At 39.4% G+C, this 26,061-nt stretch overlaps 1 protein-coding gene across 2 annotated transcripts in view; it reads right to left on the bottom strand.

Moving 5' to 3' along the window:
• Positions 1–9,319, bottom strand: part of Npffr2 (neuropeptide FF receptor 2) — a 52,062-nt gene extending 42,743 nt beyond the window's left edge. Inside the window, exon 1 of one of the 2 annotated variants that reach the window (XM_021163720.2) lies at positions 9,168–9,319. The gene's annotated coding sequence lies outside the window, so the exon portion shown is untranslated. Of the gene's footprint in view, positions 1–8,831; positions 9,130–9,167 lie in introns of those variants that run through there. The other variant, XM_021163719.2, reaches the window with a different exon arrangement.
• Positions 9,320–26,061: the final 16,742 nt, after the last annotated feature.

Genomic DNA, 26,061 nt, shown 5'->3' with positions numbered 1-26,061 from the left:
GTGGGGGGGCGCTATGGGGGACTTTTGGGATAGCATTGGAAATGTAATTGAGGAAAATATGTAATAAAAAATATTAAAAATTTTTAAAAAAGGAATTAAGAAACCATCTATGTGTCTGTATTGCATCACTACAAGACAGTGTATCTTTGCTGATCTGCAGAAAATCTGCCCAAGAGGTTGGGCTAATAACTGGGGATTATATATTAATTTTATAAGGACAGGAAAGGCCTATCAGCTGCAGGAATCAAATCCTAACTAAGATTTGTCCTTTGGGCCTCACCTCCAAGGCCTCATTCATCATAGCTCCAGAGTGAAAAGTCTCTGGAAGATGCCTGTTACCATTTAGCCTCTCCTAGATGGCTCCTGACAGTATCCTGTGGGCAATGAACTTTAAATTTGTGTGAACAAGACTGAATATACTGTTCATGGAGGTTTTCTAATTCAGCACATATTAACTTGACGGCAATGACATAAATGTCATTTTGTGCTCAGACATAAGAGATATTCACTGAACTACTACCTTCCTGCTGTTAGTTATACTTGTTATTTCTGGGCTCAGATATACCCAATGTTATCTGCACAACCAAATTAGAGTCCTGGCATGCTAATGTAGATCACCATTCTTGGGCAATCCTTTAGCAACTATTTTTACTCAGGCCCTACTCAAATTCAATTTTTTTTTTTTTAATCATGGTGCTCTTGTGAATAGGAGGCAACAATGTTATTAGATTGAAAAATAACATAAAAATATGGCAAAGACAAAGCAACTAGATTCATCCTGCTCCTTTGCAATGCCTGTCAGATATGTGTTTGTAAGGAATAATGTTAGATGTTTCTGTTCATGGAATTCCCGGGTCTTTGAATTTTACCTGGAAGCATCAGTGTACCTTAAATCTTGTTATCAGTTTTGTCCCACCTGTGAGTCTGGGGATTATAGGCATGCTTAAACATACTCATTTGTATCAATTTTTTAAATTAATTACTTGAGAGGTCAATGATTTTGAGGTTTTTCATACCAAAGAATGCGCATATGATTATTGATAAAGTGACTGCTCCTTTACTAATATTTTAAAGCTCTTTTATTAAAATTCTTGAATTGGTACAGACAGAATATAGTCTTATTCTCGGGAATAATAATTGGCATCCAGCATCCTGTGAGTTTGCCCTGGGTGACAGCTGAGCCATACTTCTAAACATTTTATGTGTATTAATTTTGTCTGTAGTCAATCTCTGAAAGCATTATTAGCTACATGTTACAAAAACAGAAAACAAGAAGGGATAAATAATTGCTGAAAGCTATAACATGGTATAAGATCATCCAAGGACTTTCTATTCCTAGCATGCAGGATAACAGCCTTCAACAATGAGATGCAATACTCATCACTTAACGGCCACACAGGAAGTGTCCTGCCCTTAACTAATTGCTTTCATTATCGTGTTAGAAATAATGTTTTATGGAGCATGTATGTCATATCAATTTTAATCATTCAGTATAGGTTTTCATTCCACAGGGAGCACACTGACTAAGTTCAATATGTTCTACACTGTCACTTGGCCAGACTAGACTTTCTAAGAGATTTTCCAACACCACCTTGTTTTAATTTAAATGGTTGGATGCTTCTCTCATTTTTCACATTGGTCATTTGATAATCAAAGAACTAAATAACAAAAATATAAAATAGCATATCCTAAAACTTATAAATCAGCAAGACTCTTTAAAATCAACCTTTGACCAAATACAATATCAAAAAAGAAAACATGAAATTATTTAAAGTAAGAAATAAATCGAGAACATCAAAGTTAAAGAAAATATGGAATATCTCTCAAACAACATGTGCAGTTTTAACTTATGAATCTTATTTTAAACTAATAGAGCTTAGTATTTATTTGAATACATTTGAAACTTACCAGTAAATTTTAAAAGTTATAAAACAGAAATGAAGCTAATAATCCCACACAGACACTTCTAGATAAAGATCTACCTAAACCAGGCAGTGGTGGCACACGCCTTTAATCCTAGCAGTTGGGAGGCAGCGGCAGGTGGATTTCTGAGTTCAAGGCCAGTCTGATCTACAGAGTGAGTTCCAGGACAGCCAGGGCTATACAGAGAAACCCTGTCAAAAAAAAAAAATCTACCTAAGTAACTAAAAAGGTGAACTGGTATGTAAATATATATGCATAAATACACACATAGGTACATGTTTGAGTTAGCCACTCTAGGATCTGAAGACTTTCAAAATAATCTAGGATACTACATATCCAATAAAAGTACAAAGTTCAAATTAATGCTACAATCCCCAATCAAATTAAAACTAGGAATATTGGTCATGAAAATAGTTTGAATGTGTATAGCAAGTTATAGAAAATATGACAAATAAGTAACTGTCTACATCAGAATAAATATAGGCAATATGCATAAGAACACAAATTTACCAGAGAAGATAAGTGACAGCAGAAATGAAGATTGTAGTTGTTAAAGAAGACATGAAAGTAAGCCCAAACATGGAAAGGTCTGTGATTCAAATTACTATAACAACTGCAAACAGAGTCTTAACACTGGTGGTTATAGGAACTTAAATTATCTTACAGTTTTCTGGCAAACATATTTGTTTGTATTATTTTGGAAGCATTATGAAAAGATATTGAAATTTGGAAGTAATTTTTGTTTTTCAGATTTATTTATATATATATATGTATATATATATACACACAAACATGTATCTATGTGTGTATTTATGCATATATATATATATGACATACACACACATACATACACACACATGCACATACACATTTGCTAAGTATTGTTCCCAACCTAGGCTGGTTCATCCCTCCTTAGGCAACCTAATGGTCCCCCACTCTGCTTCTGGGAGGTCACCATATTGACGCTGAACTTAGTGTGGACACCTGATCGACATAGCACACTACAGCCCAGAACTCTTGGACTCAAGCCATCCTCCTGTCTCAGCCTCCCGAGTAGCTGGGACTACAGGCGTGTGCCACCGCACCCAGCTAAGTATTGCTAAGTGACTCAACCAAATCAAAAACTTTCAAAGTAAGTAGTTACCAGACAGAGAATAGCTAAATGTGTTATGCATTACTATTCATATTATAGACTAGTATATAGCTATACCATCATTTATAGAGCAGATGACACCAAGGCCTTTTAGAAGTTGGCGATGAGTAAGGATGCAAGACTCTTCTTTGAATGCTATCAGTGCACTGACACTCACATGCACAGGAGTAGCCATATGTGTATAAATAGCTCTTAGAGCAGGGAGGGATATAAAATAGTGGAGCCCACTAATATGCATTGTCTGTGACATAGAAACAGAATGATGAAGAAGTAAGTAGTGACAACTAAGAAAAAAAGAACAAATTAAAAATAATGGACTGGCAGTGAACAAAGGTACATGCTGCCAAATCTGATCCTGGGGTACCCACATGGTAGAAGTTAGCACCAGCTCCCACAAATTGTACCTGACCTCCATATGTGTGCACATGAACGCATACAAAATAACTATACATCTACGTACACCAAAAGTAGATATAATTTAAAATTATTTCTCAAATAACACGCTATAATTTAGTTTAAGCACTTGTGGGTGCTATTAAAGATGAAAATTCCAATTAATGAAAATAATAGACTAGACAGATTTAGCATTATTAAATGTGACTGTTGTAGCCATTTATTTAGCTTTTCCTAGAGCTTGGACAGCCTTTTCTTGTTCACCAGACACAGGCACTACAGAACATGCAATAACAGAGTATGGTTAGCAATAAACAAGCACTTCTTCCACACAATGGAAAGAGTAAATACTAACTGGGTTTTACATTGTGATAGGATTGATAGAAAAGAAGGGGGGAAAGCCGAAAGGAAGGATGCAAACAGATTAAGCCTTAGCATCAGGTCTGGATGTGGAAGGACAAAAGTGACTGATGGGATAGAAGTGGCTTGCTTTCTGGTGGCTTTTTGCTGAGTTGCTGTTTTTGCACCAGAATCCTCGAAGCACTGAGGCTGGGAGCAGCTAACATGGAAGCACACAGTACCATCTCTTTGGAGTCTCACTTGGGAGAGGAAAACCAAAAACAAGTCAACCCATTTTGGAGGCAGTTGCAATGATCTTTTACCATCAGATAATACTGTGATAACCTACACCAAATGCCAGAATGAGAGACTCTTGCCTGAGGGCTAGATTTCCAGGCTGGAAACACAGTAAATGCAAAAGCTGTAAGTAGGAATGGCCTGGGTTGATTGAGGAAGAAAAATACCACAAAGAGATAGCTAAGGATGGGTCCTGAGCTTGCAGGCCCTTGAGTGCTGTGGGAGTATCAGCCAGCAATGATTTTGTACAATATTGCAAACTAGAAGAATTGCTAAATCTCCACAGGAAAACAAGCTCAGGGTGCCTGGTTGAATCCAGGCTCCTGAGTTCCTTCAGTACTTGGGTCAAGCCCAGGGCTGCTGCTGTATAAGGAAGCGGGGAACACTGTGTAGTTCAGAAAATATTTAAGGAAGCTTTTCCACTTGAGGGAAGTTGACTTTAAAGCATGAAGGAGAACCATGATAAGATGAAGAGGCAGCCCAGAGACAAATTCCCCTGTAGACCTGTGGTACACAGGTTCCAGATAAAACTCCTGTTTAATGTGAGTGGCAAGACCACAAGGGAAAGGCTGAGGGAGCTGCCCATTACTGGTAACGTACTTGCTTTACAAGGAGTTCTTACCAGAAAGAGCTCCAATCTACTCTAGTGGCAGTGTGCACTAACTATGCAAAACTAAGAAAGGGAAAGGGAGAGGAGAGCGTTAAATGAAGCAAAAACTTCAATAAAAAAAAAGTCTCTACTTTAAGGGAAAAATTAAGTGGAAATTTTCTGAGAAATTCTGAGTGCTTTGGGCACACGTTTTGTTGTCTATATTTAACAAGGTGATTGAGAGCAGTCTCTGAAAGTATAATCAGTTAAGAGTCGCTCCCTACTCGATCCCCAGGACACAAGAATCACGAGGTCATGAGCAAACTTAATTTGAAAGTTTTCCTCATTGAATTTTGGTTCTCAGGGGGTAAACTCTAATATAGACAGCTATTGGATTTTACTGGCTTTCTGGTAAGGCTAAATTACAAAAATCTTGTTTCTTTAGCTTTCCTCTAAATAAACATCCTATGTTAGAAGGAAAAAAAAATCCTTATACCAATTAAATTTGTAAAGCTTACTTGAGCAAAACAAAACAGTTCATGAGTCAGGTACCTCCTAGAACAAGAGCCCTTGAGGCAGTTCCAGCCAAAGGCATCAGACAACATTTGTAAAAAGACAAGTAGATCACACAGAAAATCATTTCGTTGGCTGCAGCCTAGTCAATCAACCAGCTAATTGATTACAACTAACCTACTTGTTTAGCGCATACTCACCTGGCAGAGGACTTTCTACAATCAACAAACCCTAGTTATTATGATTGAACTGGATAATTGCTTTAGTCTGTTGTGGGTCTGTTGTGTATGCCCAATCCATACCCAAGACTTCCCACAGAATATCACTACCAGACACTCTGTGGACTGCTACGAATTATCAGTATGAACTGGGACTGTTATTTTTTCCCTGTTGGAAGATCATGGGCATACATAAGCTCAATCCCAGCTTCTGGCCCACTCGATCCTAGTCTGAGCCGAGTGTGTGCAAAGACTGCACAAAGGACTCTTTGGTTAACAAGAACATGGAAATGCCTGCCAGACACATACAGAAGTCGGTACTTGAATTATAAACCCGAAACTGCTGTAAACTCTGCAGTGTAGAATTTAAATGTGGCTGGAAGAGATCATGACTTCATTAATCCTGGTCCTTATGCCAGGAAATGTGTTTACTTTGGGCAATCTTTGACACCTTCATCCAACAAATTAAGAACTGTGTTTCTTTCCAATCTCTAAAATCATGAAGGTGAAATGGGATCATAGACAGGGAGTTATTCCCTAAGGTTGACTAGTACTACTTCATTTGACTTTGGGCAATTGCTAGTGTTTTCTGACCCTGGAGAGACTTCTAACAGCTGGAAATGCATGGGTCTGCTTGGTTAATCCTCTGGAGATCTAAAAACAGAGCAATTAGAGTGAGAGATAGAAGAAAGGAGCCTTCGTTCAAATGGAAAGTGCTTTGGTCCAGAGATTGGGGCGTGGGGGGGGGGGGAAACAGCCCAGACACAAAAGTAGGTGCCCCTTCTGTAGCCCAAGGAGAAAATAAATGAGGACATGCCTTGATAATATTTAGAAATTAAAGTTTTATGTGGCAACAATTACTTAAAGGAAACGTTTTTGCTGTTTTTGTTTTTTTAAGACCGTTGGCACAGTTTCAATTGTGGGTTTATGTGGTTTGGACCGTGGTTATTCCTGATGGCTATTATTGATCCTATCTGGTTTGCTTAGAGGAAAAGAAGCTGAACTTGATATGAGAAGCTGACTTAAGATATGTTTTCTCAAGCCGGGTGTGGTGGCGCACACCTTTAATCCCAGCACTCAGGAGGCAGAGGCAGAGGCAAGTGGATTTCTGAGTTCGAGGCCAGCCTGGTCTACAGAGTGAGTTCCAGGACAGCCAGGGCTATACAGAGAAACCCTGTCTCGAAAAACCAAAAAACAAACAAACAAACAAACAAAGATATGTTTTCTCAGTTTTGTGTATCAGTGAAATACATTTAATATGTGTGCTTTCCAGAGCCATGGTGCTTTTTTATTTGTGGAAGGTGGGGGAGAAACTCCTGGGCAAGGTGTTAATAAATACACACTCAACACAAAGAGGCTCTGGCTCGCTCTTTTCTGGGCACACTCTATGGTAGTGGCTGTCCTGGTCATGAGCCTCCAGTACCTGGAAGAATACCTCTCCATTTTGCCAGAGGCTGAGATCTCCTCTGATTTGTCAGAGATTGGCTCTCTGGAGAAGATCACAATGCATCTGACTTGTACCAGAGGCTGCAACCAGCATAGCCAGATAGATCACTCCATTAGATCTTCCCAACGGACCATTCTATAAAGAAACTAATGACTTCTAGGACCTTCCCGAGGGCATTGCCTCTTCAGTGGCAAGGCAAGGTCAGAGGAGCCCTCTTATTCTATAATCTCTGCCTTTCTCCCATGGAAAACCAAGGATTTCTAAAGCCTAAAAGGACTGTAGTGGTCTGAGTCTAACCTCCTTGTGTGTTTTAAACAGCATTAGAGACAGCAAATTACTTGCTTGAGGCAGAAAGTAATGGGCAGGGGGCAGGGCAGGGGCAGTGTGAGACTGAAGTGAGAGAGCTTGTCTCTAGGCTTGGAAGTGTGTGCTTCAGGCTCTACAAGCCACAGGAAGGATGTGAAACTATCTTCTGCGACCCCTGTAACCCATGGCAAGGGTTGAGGGGTTTCTTGAGTCTTTAATATTCAATTTCAGGGCAGCTAGAAAAAAAGTCTCTCAAGAGCCATTTTTAATCCCACAATGCTAGAGTTTAAAAAGCAAACACAAACAGAAAAGAAAAAAATCAGCTGTTATTATCAAATTATTATTAAGCATGGAATTGTCCAGGGGATAATCTGCTAAGATTACTAATGCTATTTAATGTTTTCAAACATGCATGACAGTGTTCACCCAAAATCAATTCCACCTCTCAATTAAAGAGGCATGCTACAAAATAAATAATTGCTGGTTTCTGGGGCTTATAGAAACTAAGTTCTTAGTCGGTGTCTGAAATGCAGCTGGAAATCCTTATTTCGATGCAGAGGCATTTGCAAGCTTGCCTCCCCAACCCCACTCCAGAATCCAAGTTCAATAGCAACTGCAGCCAGCAAACTGCAGTAAGTTCTCCAGGCACAAACTGCTTGCTGGCTTAGAGTGAATTTGTGTCTGGTGAATTTGAATCTGTATACTCTACACATTTCAGGTTAATAACACCCATGTTTTAATAGTAACACATGCCTTTCAAGAGTGAGCAGTGATGGCGATATTTTATTAAACCAGGCATCTTTTTTTGTTTGTTTGTTTTGTTTGTTTGTTTTGGCTTTTCGAGACAGGGTTTCTCTGTATAGCCCTGGCTGTCTTGGAACTCACTTTGTAGACCAGGCTGGCCTCGAACTCAGAAATCCACTTGCCTCTGCCTCCCAACTGCTGGGATTAAAGGTGTGCACCATCATGCCCGGCTTGCAACAGTTCTTAAGAGGAAAACTTAAAGTTTGCACAGTGGTCACTCAATTGTGCTATTGATAAATCTTATCTTTGAGCATTCTATGGAAATGTTGCAGATTCAGCTGTAACTCATGATGTTATTACTTTTACCCAACTTATTTTCAATTGGTTCAAGCAAGAAACAAAAATATACCCTCCACAGCTCTTCACACATTGATTTGTTCATCCTTTCTCCTTCTTATCAATTGCAAATGGCTTAGATATGTGCTGTAAAGAAAATTCAGATACTCCGCTCAAAGAAATTTGAATATCTTGATTTAAAAGAAACCCTTTCATTGTTCACGTTATATTTAATATTGTTTAAAATGAATGTTTGAAATACCGCCATCCTGGCTGTAGAGAAATGGGAAGTAAATGTATTTTTGTGCCTTGGTTCTAATTACAGGAGAGTGTTTTCCTCTACTTCATTACCAGATCCCTCAATGTCCCAGGACTGCACTGGCACTGTTTGCTGATCTGACACATGTCTTCACTTAGCCCCGTGTGTTGTCCTGCGTATATTATAGTCTTCCTGGCGAACCCAGCCACACAAACCAAGCCTGGTCCATAAAGACCACTGCTAAGCATCATCCTGGTGAAGCAAACGAACCGCGAAGGGCATTTTTGTTAGCATCTCCAAGGAGATCCACTTACCTTCCTAAGGAGATTCAACAAGTTTGCCAGTGTTCACCTGCAGAGGGGTTGGGGAACTTCGAGGATGAGAAAGAACCGCCATCCTAGTCAGGTCCCTTCTCTCTGAAGAACTCAGACGCCCAGGGGGAAGGGCGGAGCAGCGCAGGGAAACCCCCAGGATAAACTTTGGCCTGGGACCACACCAAAGCTCCTGGGATAGTATTCAGAGAGCTCAAGGAGCCTAAAGGCTCTAGGGAAAGGCCACATGCTATCATGTGTCACGGAGACTAGTGGTGACCCTGAGAAGGGAAATCCCACCCATGCCAAGAGCCCAGGCAGTCTCCCCCATGCCCTCACCTGTTCCTGGGCAAGGACAGAGTCCCAACCCTGTTGAAAGCAGAAGCCAAGCGGAGCCTGAGCAACAGGTTCTGTCTGGTTCGCGGGCTCTGCTCTACCAGGTGACCTAGGTGCGACTGGCTAGCCACTTCCCTCTGCAGCGGGGCTGGCGGCGCTGGCGGGCTCTGCACTCTAGGCTCTTGCTCAGGGCTTCACTCTCAGAACTGCACTGGTCGGTCAGCTGCTGGTTAGTCACAACGCAGCTACTCACAGCCTGCTTAGGGGCGGCTGGGTAGCTTGTGAATTCAGAATCTCTGCTGCACCGCTGAGAAAGAAGGGAAGCCGCTCTGATTACTGCCTCCTGGGAAGGCTTGCCTTGTTTAATCCTCTAGGTGTCTGTTTCTTTTTGCTGCAAAAAGAGAACTGGTGATAATCTTAGTAGGTTCTTTAAGAACTAAACGGGTAGCCACCCTTAAGTATGCCAGAATGGTCATGGTACATATTAATCATTCGCTAATTTTTGTTAAGTCCTCATAACAGCGAGAATTCCATTTTAGATTACAAATGAATCCTCACCTCCACTGCTCTCTTGGTCCTCATAGCTTGAAAGATCTCGCTGAGATTCTGGAAGTGTGAATCCTCATAGCCACCAATAGGGAGAGACAAGGAGAGCCCTGCGGTGACACTAACACAATTTCTGCGAAGTTGCAAATGGCTAAGAGAAGTCACGCTTAAAATAGGATGTATTAATTCAGAGATTCACAGGGTGAATGAAAAAGTTAAAGGCTCTTTCAAGGAGTAGCAGGGGTACGATCAAGGGGATCAAGGGTGCGAGTCTGGTGGGTAAGACACTAACAGCTTTGAGAAGCCCTGCCTCCCTCCCTTCCTTCCCTTCCCTCCTTCCCTCCCTCCCTCCCTCTTTGTCTCCCCCCTCGCAGCTCTCTCTTTGCATGCAGTGTGTGTGTGTGTGTGTGTGTGTGTGTGTGTGTGTGTGTGTGTTTACATCCCAGTTGTAAGTAAATTGAGAGTCCAGGTAGAAATAAGTAATTCTTTACAAGTTCAAGATCAGGGTCTGAGAGAATTTAAAAGCTATGGAGGAACTGGCATCTCTACCAGGACTAAAAGGCAGATAGATAGCTGAGAGGAGGCAGGTCTCTGGAGAGTTAACATTGAAAAGGAATGAAACTGGAGAGATGATTTGTCAGTCTGAGAATGCTGAGATATAAAAAGTGATAAACTGGAGGAAAAGGTGGGCCATTCCACACAAATCCCTGTACTGCCGAAAACTGAAGCTCCCCCAAAGTGAACCGCACCAACAACCAGGTTTTGATAAGACTGTGAGTAATGTTTAGCTTCCAGGAATTTCATTTCAAACTGTAAAAACTGTACACCGTACATAATAATCAGATCAGCAGTGAGTCAGCTTGTGTATATTTTATACAGCAATGCAGTACAAGCTGTGCCCCAGGAACCCCCACACTGGAAACCATAGAGCATGTCCGAGAAGCAGGCAGGTCTGTGATGAAAACATCCCTGGCTGTGCCATCCTATGCACCCCACTGGCCACTTTAACCACTTTGCCTCCCCATCTCCAGGGCTTCCAGCTTTGCTCCTAGTTTCTCCCCTCCTCGCCCCTCTGTAAGCACAGTCTATTCTGTGAGTCATGGTTCCTTACCTCACTCCCTTGTCACCCACCTGCTCCAGCCAAAATCTTGAACCTCTAAGGAACGATCCTGTGGGAATGATCACTTAGCTCAATTGTTGATAAATGCAATGGACATTTTTCACTTCAGGCCAGTTTGATTTTCCAAAGAGTTTTTTACTCTTGGCATCAGTTTCACAATACTGCCCTGTTTTGCTTGACTATTTACTCTGAATCTCTGAAAACTCCATTTCTATCCTTTGGTGTTTTTTGCTGTTTCCTTCATGACCTTTTTGTAATCCAAAAGTTCCTTTACAGCCCGGTGGGATGCCAGACTTGCTTCTCTCTCTCCTAATTCTATACTAACTTTCTGACCATTCTCATTGTATCAGTAGCCTCCAGTAAGCATATGAAAGCATGCACGGATCTCACCACCGTACCTCTCTGTAAAGGACATCTATTCTGCACATGGTCTTTTCTTGACATGGCCAAAGTCTAGCTCAACATCACCCCAAATTCAGCACATGTAAACACCAGCTCACAGCCTTCACAAAGCTCATTTAACAGCTCTTTCGTGATCTTACTATCTGCTCTGCTCAGTGCTAGGTTAATTATGGTGAGACCTAAATCACCAAATGAGAGCATAATGTAGGCTCTACAACAGGCACTAACAATGGAAGAGAAAGAAGCAGGACAAGGGGGAACTCAGTCATTGACAGCTTCTCTGGTTCTGCCTGGACCTTACACTTCTAGGGGGGAAGCCCAGTGTTTAGAAATGGTGCCCATGTCTATTTAATAAAGACATTTTGATCAATAAGGGACTGTAATCCATCAGAGTATAATGGAACTGAAAATGTCACATTGTTTGATTTCTCTTCCATTGTGACAACACAGTACATTACTGATATGCCTGTGGTAGAGCTGGTATAAATAAATCCACTCTGCTGCCAGGCTCTTAAATAGTGTACACAATTACATATAGCACAGGAAATTGGCAAAATGGACACTTATGTTCCTGGTTTATGTATTAACTATCATATCATATTGCTTGTTACTAGAGTTTATTCCTTCTACTTATTAAAAAGTATAGTGTAAAACTCTCCAATGCTTCAGTGACAGTAGTCTCATTTAGCTCAGGTTTATGTCTTCTCTTGAGTGGATCAAGGGACATGCCACAGACTGACCTAGACTGTCTAAATTTATTTCTGTGCACTCTAAGGTAGTCCCCTCAATTACCTAGCAATGCTATTTTCTAAATCTGTTTGAATGGCAAACATCTATCTGTATTCCTCATATAAGTGGAAAGTCAGTAATGTTTGGTACAAAAGCAAAATGGATTATTAATAGATATTAAAATAGAGATGTTATAAATTTCCTGAAGCATTTGTCCATATTACATTTTAAGTTTTCTTATATTACAGTGATGGTACTTCAATTTGGGGAGCATTTCCTAAGTCATATAAGATGAACTTATGTAATGAGGCCCAGAAGAAAAGAGAGAAGATTGTAACCCACATAGGGATGCTTTGACAGATGGAGGAAAGAGCAATGGAAGGGAAGAGCAGAAAGAACCATAACCATATTTGTGGTCATTTCTTATCCAGTGTCGTTCTTTTAACTCAAGTTTGATGGTTGTTTATAAATAATAATAATTATTATTCTAACGTCTACTCATTCTTACCTGTTATGATCCTTTACTTTCATGAGCCTCCATTTTTTAAGTGTAACAAAGTATTCAGTTCATGTTTTACTATGTTTAGCAAATCATCTTCTTCCATTTTTCCATCCACCGATTTGTAGTCTCTCTGTGTGTGAATAGTTTAGTTAGTGATGTTCACTCACTGCCATTGGGAAAGATTTGATAGAGAGGGTGGTAGCCATGGACTAGAAGACTCGTCCTCCATTCTTTAGTAGTATTTTTCCCACTTTAAATTCTTCAGTTATCTTGAGACATGGTCTTTGTGTCTAACTCTCAGGTTTAAGCTGGCCTTGAATTCAAGATCTCCTGCCTCTGTCTCCTGAGTGTTAGGATTGTGGGGATGTACAGCCATGCTCAGCACTTCAAAGTGCTTGGAAGGAAAGTGTTGAGTTTGGTTTGTAAAACATAAAGCCCTTTACAATCATTACCTTCATTTAATTCTCTCTATTAGGACTCTACTACAAAGTCCACATCCAAAAGTTACGATCAATACAGAAATATTACTTCCAAAAAAGAACAAGGACAAGGTATTTCAGTTGTTGTTTTTGTTACTTAAATAATAAGGAACATTTGGGCCTGTCAGACAGTGGGTGATGTAATTTAGGCAAAAGATATGCTGCAGGAAAATATGGAGCTAGGGAACACTGAGGTTTGTGTGGAAACAGTTCTTTGCTTAGCTTGGCAAACGCAGCAACTATATAAGACAGAAGAAAGTTTTAGGATTTGAAGACTTGTTACCACTAGGAAACAATGTAGCGTAACTGATCTACAACTATCTTCACATCAGCAACATGAGGAGCTTCTGCACTTCCTTGTCAGGAACTCTCGGTGCATTGAATGAAAAGCTCCCAGCAACCAACACCACCCTCGAGGAACTGAGCTGCTCAGCTGAGTCTTGTGCCTCATTCCCTAAAAGCTGTGCGTGGGATGAAGCAAAATGAAATTAATCCATAATCTCCCTGGGCAAAGGTAGAGGTTCTGAATACCTAGGTGAGGATAAGGCTTCTAAGAGTTACACAGCCAGAGGACTTGGCCACAGGGGTTGATGTACTCCTCTAACAGGCCACCAGAGGTTGGTTTTTGCTAACAGTAGCAGAACTAATCCTCATTGGCTGGAAGAGAGAGATTTCTCCTTTGATCTCAAAATGCAAGATAGTATCATAGCTGGAAGCAGGAGTGTGAGAAAAACACATTGAACACAATGCTTTGATTTATTCAAACAAAACTAGACTTCCGTGTTATGAAAACTCGGGAGCCAGGCTTTGTCTCTCTAGCCCCTCCTATTATGAAGGACTGCCTACCAGTCATAGACCAGAGGGCAATATTGTCTTGTCCATCTGTTACTATGTAAGCATGTAACTGTGCTATTGGGAATCAGTTACTGTATAAGCATGTAATTGGGCTGTTGGGCTGATGCCCTGGTGGCTTCAGTTACTAGATCATAAGAATTTGTCAAGCTTACTAACACATATTTTTCTTAAAATAGAAGTAATATTTATTACACTGGGACAAGCATAAAAGGTGTTTTTGAAAATTATTACTAATTATTAATTTTGGCTGTTTCTTTCCTGAGCTATGTTGAGCCCCTTATAATCATTTCCCCCATTCAATCTTAATAAAAGCCCTAAAATGGATTCTTTTTAAACCTCCTATTACATTATTTTTTACAGATGAAAAACTATGGTTTGTAGTAATGATTCTCAAATTTTAAGGCCATTTTAGTGCAAGATTTCTCAGTATTTCTGTGGTATGTGAACCGCCTTTGTCTTTTATAAACTCAAAAGTAACACAAACCACTGGTCTATTGATTGCATTTTAAGTAACAACTTCTTTTAGAAGTTGGTAATTCCTCAAAGCCACACAACTTCATTCCTTCAGATCTGCTTGAGCCCTAATCCTTTGGGATGGTCCATTATGCTTACCTAGCTCTACATAGACCAAAAGAAGTTAGCTCACATAGGTAGAACAAGGAAGGGGTAACTTAGCTACTTAAGGCTTTATAGATATGTGGGGAACTAAACATTGTGTGCTTGTTTGCAGATTCACAACATTTTCAAGGATTTGTGAGATTTAACTAGATTTTTCTTTATTGAAAAAATAGTTAAGGCCTTATTTGAGGGGCAAACAGTATTGATTGGCACATTAAATTCTGACTTTAAAACTCTTGTTTTTAATCCCTGAAATCTAGCAAAGTGCCAGGCAGCAACATAATCTCTGTACGTACATACGTGGTCAATGAATAAGCATATAGACAAAGATGTCTGATTCTTTGCTCATCTTAAAAGTAGTTTGAGGAGTTATCAGGAATTAGTGGGTAAACAGCAGCTAAGCCAACAATGGTTGACTCCTCAAACTGTCAGTATTGTTCACTCAGCAAGAACTATTGAACATTTATTGGGTTTTACAGGATATAGTGAGCATGATGAGATTTCCCCCTTAGTGCTAAGATGGCAGCAGTGAGTAACTCTAACCCTCTCAGACATAATTGAGGCACTCTGGAAGTACTTAGCAAGGTTCTTCCAGGGAAGACTCCCCAGAGGTGCCACTCTGAGGACTGTTTTGTTATCTGAGCACTTAGTGCATCAAGCAACATTGATGTTGGATGTCGTTGAGTAGTTCACATCAACAGAACCACTTATTTACAGGAACACAAGGGAAGAAAATAAATAATGGCACTAATATGTGCTAAATGCTAAATTAGTGTCAGGAATTTTGAAAATGGCTTAGCTTTGAACAGGAGTACCATTTGTTATAGATCAACAGACAATTATGTGTAAAGGCACAGAAACCACCTTGGTTTGAATCTTAGGTCTACAGTCATAGATTTAGTAAAATAGAAAAGCTAAAACTATACCACCTTTGCTATAAAGAGCATGAAGACAGTCTATCTAGTTATACTCTAAAATCTTTTTTGTGAGTAATAATTGCTTCTCAAAAGCTACAGAAATTAATGTAAACACCAACCCAGCTACAGACTCTTCAGTCTACAAAGATGAGCTGCTCTACAGTGGGGGCACAAAGCTTGTGGGAATAGCCAACCAGTATCTGATGGGATTTAAGGCACATTCCACGAGTGAGATAGAGATCTGTGATACGGCTCAGATGGCATGGTACCTGAGACCGGAGAGGTCGGGACCCTAGGGAATACCAAATACTACTGCTCTGATGAAAGAATGTAGCCATAAACTGACTTCTATCCAAGTAGACCAGGATCTTACTCAGCCATCATCACAGAAGCTTCCTCTCACCAAGGAAACAAACATGAAGACTTGCAGTGTGAGTCTGCGGGACAATGTACACAAAGAGAGACAGTGGAATACTTTTCCCTCAATGGGATGTTTCCAGCAAGTCCCTTCCCTCAGGGCTCAGGAAACACTGTGGAAGAATAATCAGGAAAGAGTGTAGGAACCAGAGGGGATGGAGGACACCAAGGAAACAGGCCTTCTGGACACAGCAGGACCATTGTATATATGCACTCACAGAGACAGAATGTGCAGGGTCTGCAGAGGTCTGCACTCTGAGGTCCTATTGCTGCGGGGAGAAATGGACACATCCCTAACCCAGAAGCTATAGCCCACTGATAACTACTTGCAAATTAAACATTAGTTCTCTCCAATTGGAGTCTCATTGGGTATACATCCTACTCTTAGGGGCAAGCCCTGTGTCCCAAATGGCCAATGCAAAATAAACTCAGTGGCATCTTTGGAGGTACTTTGTCTCATAATCTTTTGGCAGGTTTTATTTTCCCCCTTTACCTTTCAGGTCCTTTGGCTTCCAGGTTTATGTTTCTATGGGATTCCTGTGTGCATGACTGTGTGTATCTTTGCGTCTATATGGGTTTCTTGTGTTTGGTTTCTTTTTCTTCTTTTTATTTGTTTGCTTTGTCCTATTTCCCAGTTTGTTTGTCTTTTGTTTTATTTGACTTGACTATTATTACTTAGATGCCTGTTTGTTTTCTAAAGAGAGATAGAAAGGGTGTGGATTCGGGAGATGGGAGGACTTAGGAGGAGTTGGGGTAAGGAGAATGCATAATCAGAATATAGCATATGAAACAATTCTATTTTAAAAATAGAAAAGAAACTCATACACAATTTTTTTAAGTCTTTTGTTTTTCAGAAGAAAGAAATTAATGTAATGAAGAAACAAAGTTAGCTTAACCAGTTTGGATTAAGACGGATATCCACAGAGCCTGCCCCATGAACTCTTCAGAGGGATGTATCCAGAGGATAGCATTACAGATACAGGGAGTATAGCAACTTCACAGCTTCCTAGGCCTGCCGTTCTGAAAAAAAAAAAAAATAGAGAGTAAGATGTTTCTAGAGCCAACAAACAAGCCTATTAGGGTAGACATTGGACAAATATTGTATTTTGGTGGCCACTGTCTACCTGCACACGTAGAAGTTAGTCTTGGTTATGAACTTGTCACCTCTAGTCCATTTGTCTTAATAATGTATCTGCTATCATATTTAAAATTTGGAGTGACATTTTACAAGTAACCCTGTTGAGGTTAAGATTTCCCTCAAGGAAATCTTATTTTTAGAATACTTTGATGTCATCTCTATTCTACTATGGCAAACAATGTTGCTTTTTAAAAATAAATGGTTACTATTGAACCATGAGTGTGTTGCTTAGCACAGAGTAAGGTATTATTAATTGTGGGCAAGGGGGGGGGCAGTAAGTGGCTTAGGACAAAATCCACTCACACAAAATTAAATATATGAGTGCAAGAAGGGCAGAAGATCCTCTCTAACCCATTTTGCTAATGGATGCACTCATGACTGATGCTTCAGTATGCTATACTCTATGAAAGTACCTGTTCGCTAAGCCTGACACAGAACACTGGAGAGACTCAGCACACCACCCCCCAGCTGCCTGAATGGTTTTTGTGATATATGGGCAGAAATTAGAGCCTTGCAGAGGGGAAGAGGAGAAGCCCATTAAGTGCTGGTTTCAGGCAGCTTTTGTTAGCAGCTTGGAATGGCATCTAGGCAGATAGGCAGATAGGCAGATAGAAGCAACAGCAAGGAGCTCCCTCTAGGGTGCCCGCCCTCCTGCAGACTTCTCCTCTTATAATTTTTTTTTTTTCCAGAGCTGAGGACCGAACCCAGGGCCTTGCGCTTGCTAGGCAAGCGCTCTACCACTGAGCTAAATCCCCAACCCCCTCTTATAATTTTTATTCCTACAAGTGTTACTCTCTGCAGCCAGACTTGGGTATCAGGATCCTTAGAACAGGCAGCAACTGCCTTTAAAACTCAGCCCAGAACCAGACCCTTGGCATGGCAAACTTGACTACATTTTATAACTTTGGGTGACCAGGACCTGCATTTTTCTTTTCTCTGGTTCTGTTATAGACTTTTATCCTTCTTTGGCTTCAGTTCTCCATCCTCTCTTGTAAAGATCATCTCCAGGTGCTGCTGAACTGTTTGGGGGCTTCTTCCACTTTTAGCAGCTGGCTGCCTTACTGCTTTTACAGCTCTGCTTGCTTACTGCTCAAGGCCTGCTCCCTCTATACACCCTCTGCTGTCACCACAGCCACAACTTCCTGTGATTTCTTTCTTTGGATTACAAGATCGGCCATAACTACGAAAAGTGGTGGAAAACATTGGAGAGAGCCTTTGATTGTGCTGAGTTGGAACATCACGGGAGGAGATGCAGGAGAGTGCCTACCAGCAACCCAATAAGCCTGAGTAGCTTGTTTATGTAATTCAAGGATTTGGACCAATCACAGCCATTGATTTGGACCAATGACAACCTTGCTGTTTACAGCTGGTAGCAGCAGGTCATCTTCCAAACCGCCAGCAGGGAATTCCCCTCTGCTAAGAAGGACAAGGTTCTTGGAATCTCCTAAATATCACGGAGGCTTGTAACAGCAAAAGTCTCAAAAAACAAGGAGCAAACAAAAGTCTGGTGGAAGCTGTTTCAAACATCCCTGACTGAGGCTGCACCTTTATTAAAAATAGAAAACATTCAACACTTCTCTTGCTGTTTCTGCCACATGAGAAATAAAAAGAAGGCCAATATTAGCCCTTGGTCTCATTGGTCTGATTTAATGACCTGCCGAAACAGCATGAGGAGGATAGATTTTCTACACGTTTTCAGAGGACTCAGTCCATCATCACTGGTGTGGTATGACAGATCAATAATGATCGCAGCAGTCAGGAAGAGACAGAGACAGAGAAACAGAGAGAGACAGAGAGAGACAGAGAGAAACAGAGAGAGAGACAGAGACAGAGCAAGGGAGGGAGGAAGAGAAAGACAGAGACAGAGACAGCGAGAGAAGGAGGGAGGAAGAGAGAGTTGGGACTGGGTATAACTTTCAAAGTCATACCCCAAGTAACCTATTCTTCCAGTGCCAAGGACCAGCCTCAGTTGGCCCCCCTCAATCCGTGGGAGAAATCAGGGTTCCGGTTACAGGTGAACAGGGAGTCAGCGAGAAGGGTAACAGACACGGACACAGGGAGTGTGCTGTATCTGAATGTAATGTGTCAAAGTGAGCATCAGTCTTAAATATTACAGAAAACAAAGAAGTTAAGTGATACATTAATGGCATCCAAGGTACATTGAAGTTATCTGATGCAAAATTACTTTTACAACGAAACAGAGGAATGCATACATAAAAGCTAACAGGAACCAACTGGGATAAAATCAATGTTAACTGGGATCAAAAGCTGCCCCACCTAATGTCAGCTTAATCTTAGAGGCCAGAAGCCAAGGCTTCATGCCCTTGCCATAGTTCCAATTCTAGTCTATTATATAGTCCACCTTCCCCCCTAGGCCATTGTAAATTTCTGTGTATGGGAGTGACTCAGCTATCTATTGTTCTGAGTATTTACTCTAGCTCCTTCTTAGATCACAATCTTCCTTCTTAAGTAATATAGTCTGTTATATATAACTATAATAAGAATTCTAAACTTACTTTGCTAAGCTTGCCCTGAGATTTCTAACTCTATGTAGTAGATAGTAATGCCTGATTTCTTTCACTATCTCTCTTATAACACTAGAGGCAATTCTGAATGTCACTGAATAGGCAACATTCTTACTGAATTCTAAGCTCAGGGTCAGCTCAAGGACTACCTAGGGCATCGGTGAAGGCCAGGAAGCAAAGTTCAATTTTGCTTAGGTATTTGGCAACTCATTGCTTGGAGACACCTATAATAAAACAATACTGAGGGAAAGCAGACAGATCCATTCACCGACTAAAGCAAGGAAATTATTGGAGCATTCGTTATACAGGATGCCACGGTTCCAGGAGACTAAGTTTCTGTGAACTTTTCACCTCGGGACTGTGCCCAGGTTTCTAGACCTATCACTGGAGTCACTACTGGGGTGGATGTAACATTCCAGTAGGTCCTGCTTCCCACTTCCTAAAGACTTCACAATGGCTTAAATAGTGCCAGTAACTGACCAAGTACTCTAACACATGAGTCTATCATCAAGGACTTTCACATTTAAGTCATGAAAATACTGAAGAAAAACTGACTCTCCTTCCTTCCATGTCCCTCAGCTGCCTACGAGCCTCAGCTAGGGCACCTTGTGACCTCCTTCAGTCTCCATGATTGATTGTTTGATCTTGTGCAGCTGCTGTGACTTCATTCATGAATGCAACAGCCCTGTTGTGTCTAGAAAACAGCACTCATTACCATCTTCCCTGGCTTCCAGTTCTTACTGTTTTTCTGTCTCTGGTTCTGCAATGTTCCCTGAGCCCTGGAAGGGGCAGTGGAGCATGATATAGATGTTCAATGTGTGCCTGAATACTCACAGTCACTGTGCTTTGACTAGATTGAGTCTGTATTTAACTGGAATCAGCTGTATTAATAAGCATCTCTGATGAGGAAGGAGGGTTGCACACATCTGTAGGAGTGTGGTGAAGTATTTAGAAGGCAGTTTGATACTATGTTGTCTATCTAACAGATGGCAAGTTATATGCATGCACATACAGTCAGCACCGACTCAGTCCAGCAAGTAGTGATTGGGGGGGGAGAGGGGAAGAAGAGAGGGAAGGTGGGAGAAGTTGAGGGGATGCATATATCATTTAGATACACTGTAATCATGTATAAAAGAATAATTAAAAATTAAAACAATTACAAGAAAAATAAGATAAATATAAAATATATTCATATATATCACATATGTAAATATATAATTGCCAGTTATCTGGAACCCAAAGAAGGGTCCTTACTAGACTCAGAATTTGCCAGTGCCTTCATTTTTCCTTTTTATTGAACTTAATTTAATTTTTTATTTACTCACTTTACATCCCACTCACTGTGCCCTTCCTGATCACTCCCTCCTACAACCCTTCCCCCATCTCCCTCTTTCATTCTCCTCTGAGCAAGTGGAGGTCCCCTGGGTATCCCCCAACTCTGTGCCTTCATTTTTCAATCCACAGCTTCAGATACATGAGAAACAAGCATTTGCCGTGTGTTCCCCTCAGTTTATTGTATTTTTGTTATAGCAGTTAAATGAGGCAGTGACCTAACCTAGCTACATCAGCTCACAGCACTAAAAGGTACTTGCTTCTACACTGTTTGATCATGTTCTCTGTTAGAAGTCTTTAGTTGGAAGTTTCCCAACAGAAGAAAAATTTTTTTTTCAGTTTTTAAAATCTATTTGGAATATTAAACATGATAGAAGTAGAAAAACATTTCTTATGAAGTCTTCTATGAAAGGAAATTGTGACAAGTTCCTGATTAGACAGAAACCATTCCATCTCCAAGGGACAATATGCAGCCTAATTGTGGCTTCATGGAATGAATTGGGTAGTGTTCCTTCTGTTTCTATTTTGTGGAATAGTTTGAAGAATATTTGTATTAGGTATTCTTTGAAGGTCTGATAGAATTCTGCACTAAACCCATCTGGTCCTGGGCTTTTTTTTTTTTTTTTTTTTTTTTTTTTTTTTAGTTGGGAGACTTTTAATGACTGCTTCTGTTTCTTTAGGGGTTAGGGGACTGTTTAGATGGTTTATCTGATGGTATTTGGTATCTATGTAGAAAATTGTCCATTTCATTCAGATTTTCCAGTTTTGCTGAATATAGGCATTTGGAGTGGGATTTGATGATCTTTTTTTTTAATTCCCCCAGTTTCTGTTGTTATGTCTCCCTTTGAATTTCTGATTTTTGTTTATTTGGATACTGTCTCTGTGTGCTCTGACTAGTCTGGCTAAAGGTTAATCTATCTTGTTGATTTTCTCAAAGAACCAGCTCCTGGTTTTGTTGATTCTTTGTATAGTTCTTTTTGTTTCTACTAGGTTGATTTCAGTCCTGAGTTTGATTATTTCCTGCCATCTACTCCTCTTGGATGAATTTGCTTCTTTTTGTTCTAGAGCTTTCAGGTGTGCTGTCAAACTGCTAGTGTATGCTATCTCCAGTTTCTTTTTGGAGGCACTCAGAGCTATGAGTTTTCCTCTTAGAAATGCTTTCATTGTGTCCCATAAATTTGGGTATGTTGTGCCTTCGTTTTCAATAAATTCTAAAGTCTTTAATTTCTTTATTTCTTCCTTGACCAAGATATCATTGAGTAGGCTGGTGTTCAGCTTCTATGTATATATTGACTTTCTGTTGTTTTTGTTGTTATTGAAGACCAGCCTTAGTCCGTGGTGATCTGATAGGATGCATGGGATTATTTCAATCTTCTTATATCTGTTGAGGCCTGTTTTGTGACCAATTATATGGTCAATTTTGGAAAGGTACCATGTGGTGCTGAGAAGAGGGTATATTCTTTTGTTTTAGGATGAAATGTTCTATAGATACCTGTTAAATCCATTTGGTCCAATGTGTTTCTGTTTAGTTTGTATTTCCATGATGTTTCCATTGATGAGAGTGGGGTGTTGAAGTCTTCCACTATTATTGTGTGAAGTATAATGTGTGTTTTGGGCTTTAGCAAAGTTTCTTTTATGAATGTGGGTGCTCTTGTATTTGGAGCATAGATGTTCAGACTTGAGAGTTCATCTTGGTAGATTTTTCCTTTGATGAGTATGAAGTGTTGTTCCTTATCCTTTTTGATAACTTTTGGTTGAAAGTTGATTTTATATTATATAGTAGCCATTCTAATATATAAATATAAATAATATAAGTAAAATATAAATAAATAAATATAAATAAATATAAGTAGCCATTCTAATATATAAATATAAATATAAAATATAATTTTATATAATTATATAAATTTATAATTATATAAAATTATATAAATAATTATATAAAATTATAAAATATAATTTTATATTTATATTTATATATTAGAATGGCTACTTAAGCTTGATTCTTGGCACTATTTGTTTGAAAAATTGTTTTCCAGCTCTTTACTCTGAGGTAGTGTCTGTCTTTGTCACTTAGGTGTATTTCCTGTATGCAGCAAAATGCTGGGTCCTGTTTATGTATCCAGTCTGTTATTCTATGTCTTTTTTAATTGGGGGAATTGAGTCAATTGATGTTACAAGATATTAAAGAATAGTGGTTGTTGCTCCTGTTATTTTTGACATTGCGACAGCCATCCATGGACAGGTTTGTTGAGTAAGGTTGAAGCATCATCCTTTGAGTTTAAGCTAAACTATGGATGAATATTCTCACCATCCTTCTGTTCAACCAGCAAGCCTGAAGATGTAGAAAGAGTCAGGGTACTTTAGCTATTTTTTACTTTGTCTTCTTTTGTGTTGAAAGTACTGCTTGTCTTTAACTTTGCCTCATTCCTCTTTGTAGTTAGGTTATTCTACTTGGTTATCAAGTTATACATTAGACACCATACTTCAGTATCAGATGGAAGAGCTGAAGTAAATTATGTTCTAGCATCTATGGTTTTCTGTTACAAAGGCTACCCGTAAGGGATCTCAACCTTTTGACTATTGGTCAGTATTTGTAGAATTATGTTCATCAGTCCCCCCCCCCCCCCCCTCCATTTCCTTCTTAGGTTGGACTGTTCTCTTGACTTTGTTCTCTATGTGTTGATAACTCCCCTGTTTTAAAGTGAGACTACTTAACTGTGAGCTCATTTGCTGATGACAGTGGATAACACTTTCATGACCACCAATTGTTGAGGGAAAGGGGAATGAACTATGCAGTAATTATCTTCCAACACCCACTCTTCCAAAGGAGTCTGAGTAATCTTTGGTAGGTTGAAGTGCCCAGTTGTCTGTTTGGTTTGTTTTGTTATGTTTGTGCCAATTTCTGAGTGCTTATGCTTCTTTTATACATGAATCTGGTGAACTGCCATTTGCACAGCACTAGTCACTGAAGCCATGTTGTTCCATCCTCTCTAGACAAGTTTACACAAGTTCTGACAAGAACATGGAGTGAAAGCAAGGCACACACCTCAATTTTATACCTTACACTGTGATAATGCTTCATACTTGTAGTTTTGTTTGAAGCCTGTTTAAATGTATTAAACTGACTCTTTCTTGTTTAAAATGAGACTGAACCAAGTTGAATTTTGATTTCATGATCATCAGTCACTGTGTTTAGAAACAAGCTAATTATATATCAAGGAAAAATCAGTGACCAGAGAGGCCGAGGAGACTTTCCACAGAGTTACACCATTTCCTCTGATTCTCTGTAAGTAGAAGAGGTGGAAGTAGTTTAGAAACTTCAAATCTCTGCCTAAAATTTGAAGGAATCTGTCTTAAGGACAGTAATCCCACCAGAAAGAAAATAATGCCTGCACAGGCTGACTCTAATAAAGAGTAAGACTGTGGCTGATATCTTGGTGAGTATTATTTAGCTAAGAAAAGATTTAAATTAAGCTGAAGTGTTAATGATAAAGAAATAGTGTGTTGTGGGGTATAGGGGTATGAGTTTACTTTTGTAGTTTGGGTAATATTGTTATTACCTGAACCTTGAGATTAGTATGTGGAAATCTTGTGTGTTGATCTTTCATAGGCCCAAAGTAGCCTTCCTAGTGACTGGGACTTGAGAAATGTGTCATGAACAACAGATCACCAAGACCTAGTTGTGAGTGCTGTGCAGATTTTCTAGCATCGGTAGAGAGAGTTCTCCATGTGCATATATTTTCTATCAAACCCATGCATACATTGAAGTCTTTTTATGACTTGGAGGTGTGTCAGTGGGGGGCATGAAATCACACCTCTCTGGACTATTTACTCTGGCATTTCCTTTGCTTTCTGATTAAACCTACTCTTGCATTAGAACCTAGAAGATGGACATGAGGAAGGAGGTCACAGGATTTCTTTGCCCACCTTCAATGTGACTATATATAATAAGTCCTCTTTCTGTTTTTCACATTTTACATAAAATACAAGTGTCTTTTTACTTTTGGTATTACTTTAAGTTGACACTTTTGTTCTGACCATTTATTCTATTTTTCATCTATAAAATTTTGCTTTGAAAGGAGAGGCATTTGCATGGGAAGAACTGGTACCTGGGTCCTCACCACTGAGACATCTAAAAGTCAATAAAACATGTTAGTTTTGGATTGTTTGGTTGGTTGGTTGTTGAGGGAAAAGGGAAGATGCAGTTGTATTTTTCCTATAAATGTTAACATGTTTCAATACAAACGTGTTTAATACAAATCTCTCTTGATAAGAGATTCCCTGTATTAGACATAATTTCACTGCAGGAATGTGACATCTGCCAGAACTGAACAGAGAAAATATTCTCTCTTGTTCCCAAGTTGTTCTTCCTAGTACATACTTAAACTCACCAACCATAGAGCCATAAAGCTATCATGCCAGGCAAGGAACAGTGAAGGGAAATGTTTATGTAACTAATTCAGTGTGGAATCATTATTGTACTTACAGTATTCACACTAAAGGTGGGAGAAGATAAGTAGGTATTGTGTAATTTAATTACATGTTCTTTCCCATCTGTCATTCAAAAATATATATCTGCATGTCATATTAAGTAGCCCCAACTTGTCACAAAGATAGATAATAATAGTATCATAGGGCAATTGCCATGGTAACTAAATTTCCCTTTGTCTTTGGATACTATGCATGTGGCTCAACCATTTGTAGAACAAGACTTCTAACTAAATTTAGATGGAGGTTTTACATATCATGCCAAAGGTTTTAAAAATAAATATTTAATAGTGAAATATATTCTTTCTGTCTTTTTGTAGTTAGCCTGAAAATAAATAAGCCTGGTTATAGACTGCAGTTCTTTAGCCATCTGAGAAATTTCACTAGCAACTGTAAACATTATTTGTAAGTAGTGAATCTTTAAATAATAATCTATTTTATATGCACATGTAAACTTACATTTATATTTCTTTAAGTAATAGGCCTTAAAAAGAATTATTTTGACATCCAAAATAAAATATGAATTTATCCAATATATACTAAAGTAATACATTTATATATGTGTATATATTTATGTGCATATTATATATATATATATATATATATATATATATATATATATATATATATATAATGTCTTCTGGGATATATATACATATATAGTTGCTAACAATTTATTAAAAACTTCATCATTGTGTGATTTTATAACAATTCAATAATCATTCTTGTAAGTGTTCAAGTTAAATCATTTTCCCTTACAATTCTTATAATAGAAGAATGGGCTCTTCGGGTCTGACCACCACCTGGGTAGCTAGAGCGCAGGGTC

Source organism: Mus caroli, chromosome 5 (assembly GCF_900094665.2).
Source record: "Mus caroli chromosome 5, CAROLI_EIJ_v1.1, whole genome shotgun sequence".
NCBI classification, from domain to species: Eukaryota; Metazoa; Chordata; class Mammalia; order Rodentia; family Muridae; genus Mus; species Mus caroli.
Note: the sequence above shows the minus strand (reverse complement) of the source record. Positions and strands in the feature narration are given on the sequence as shown.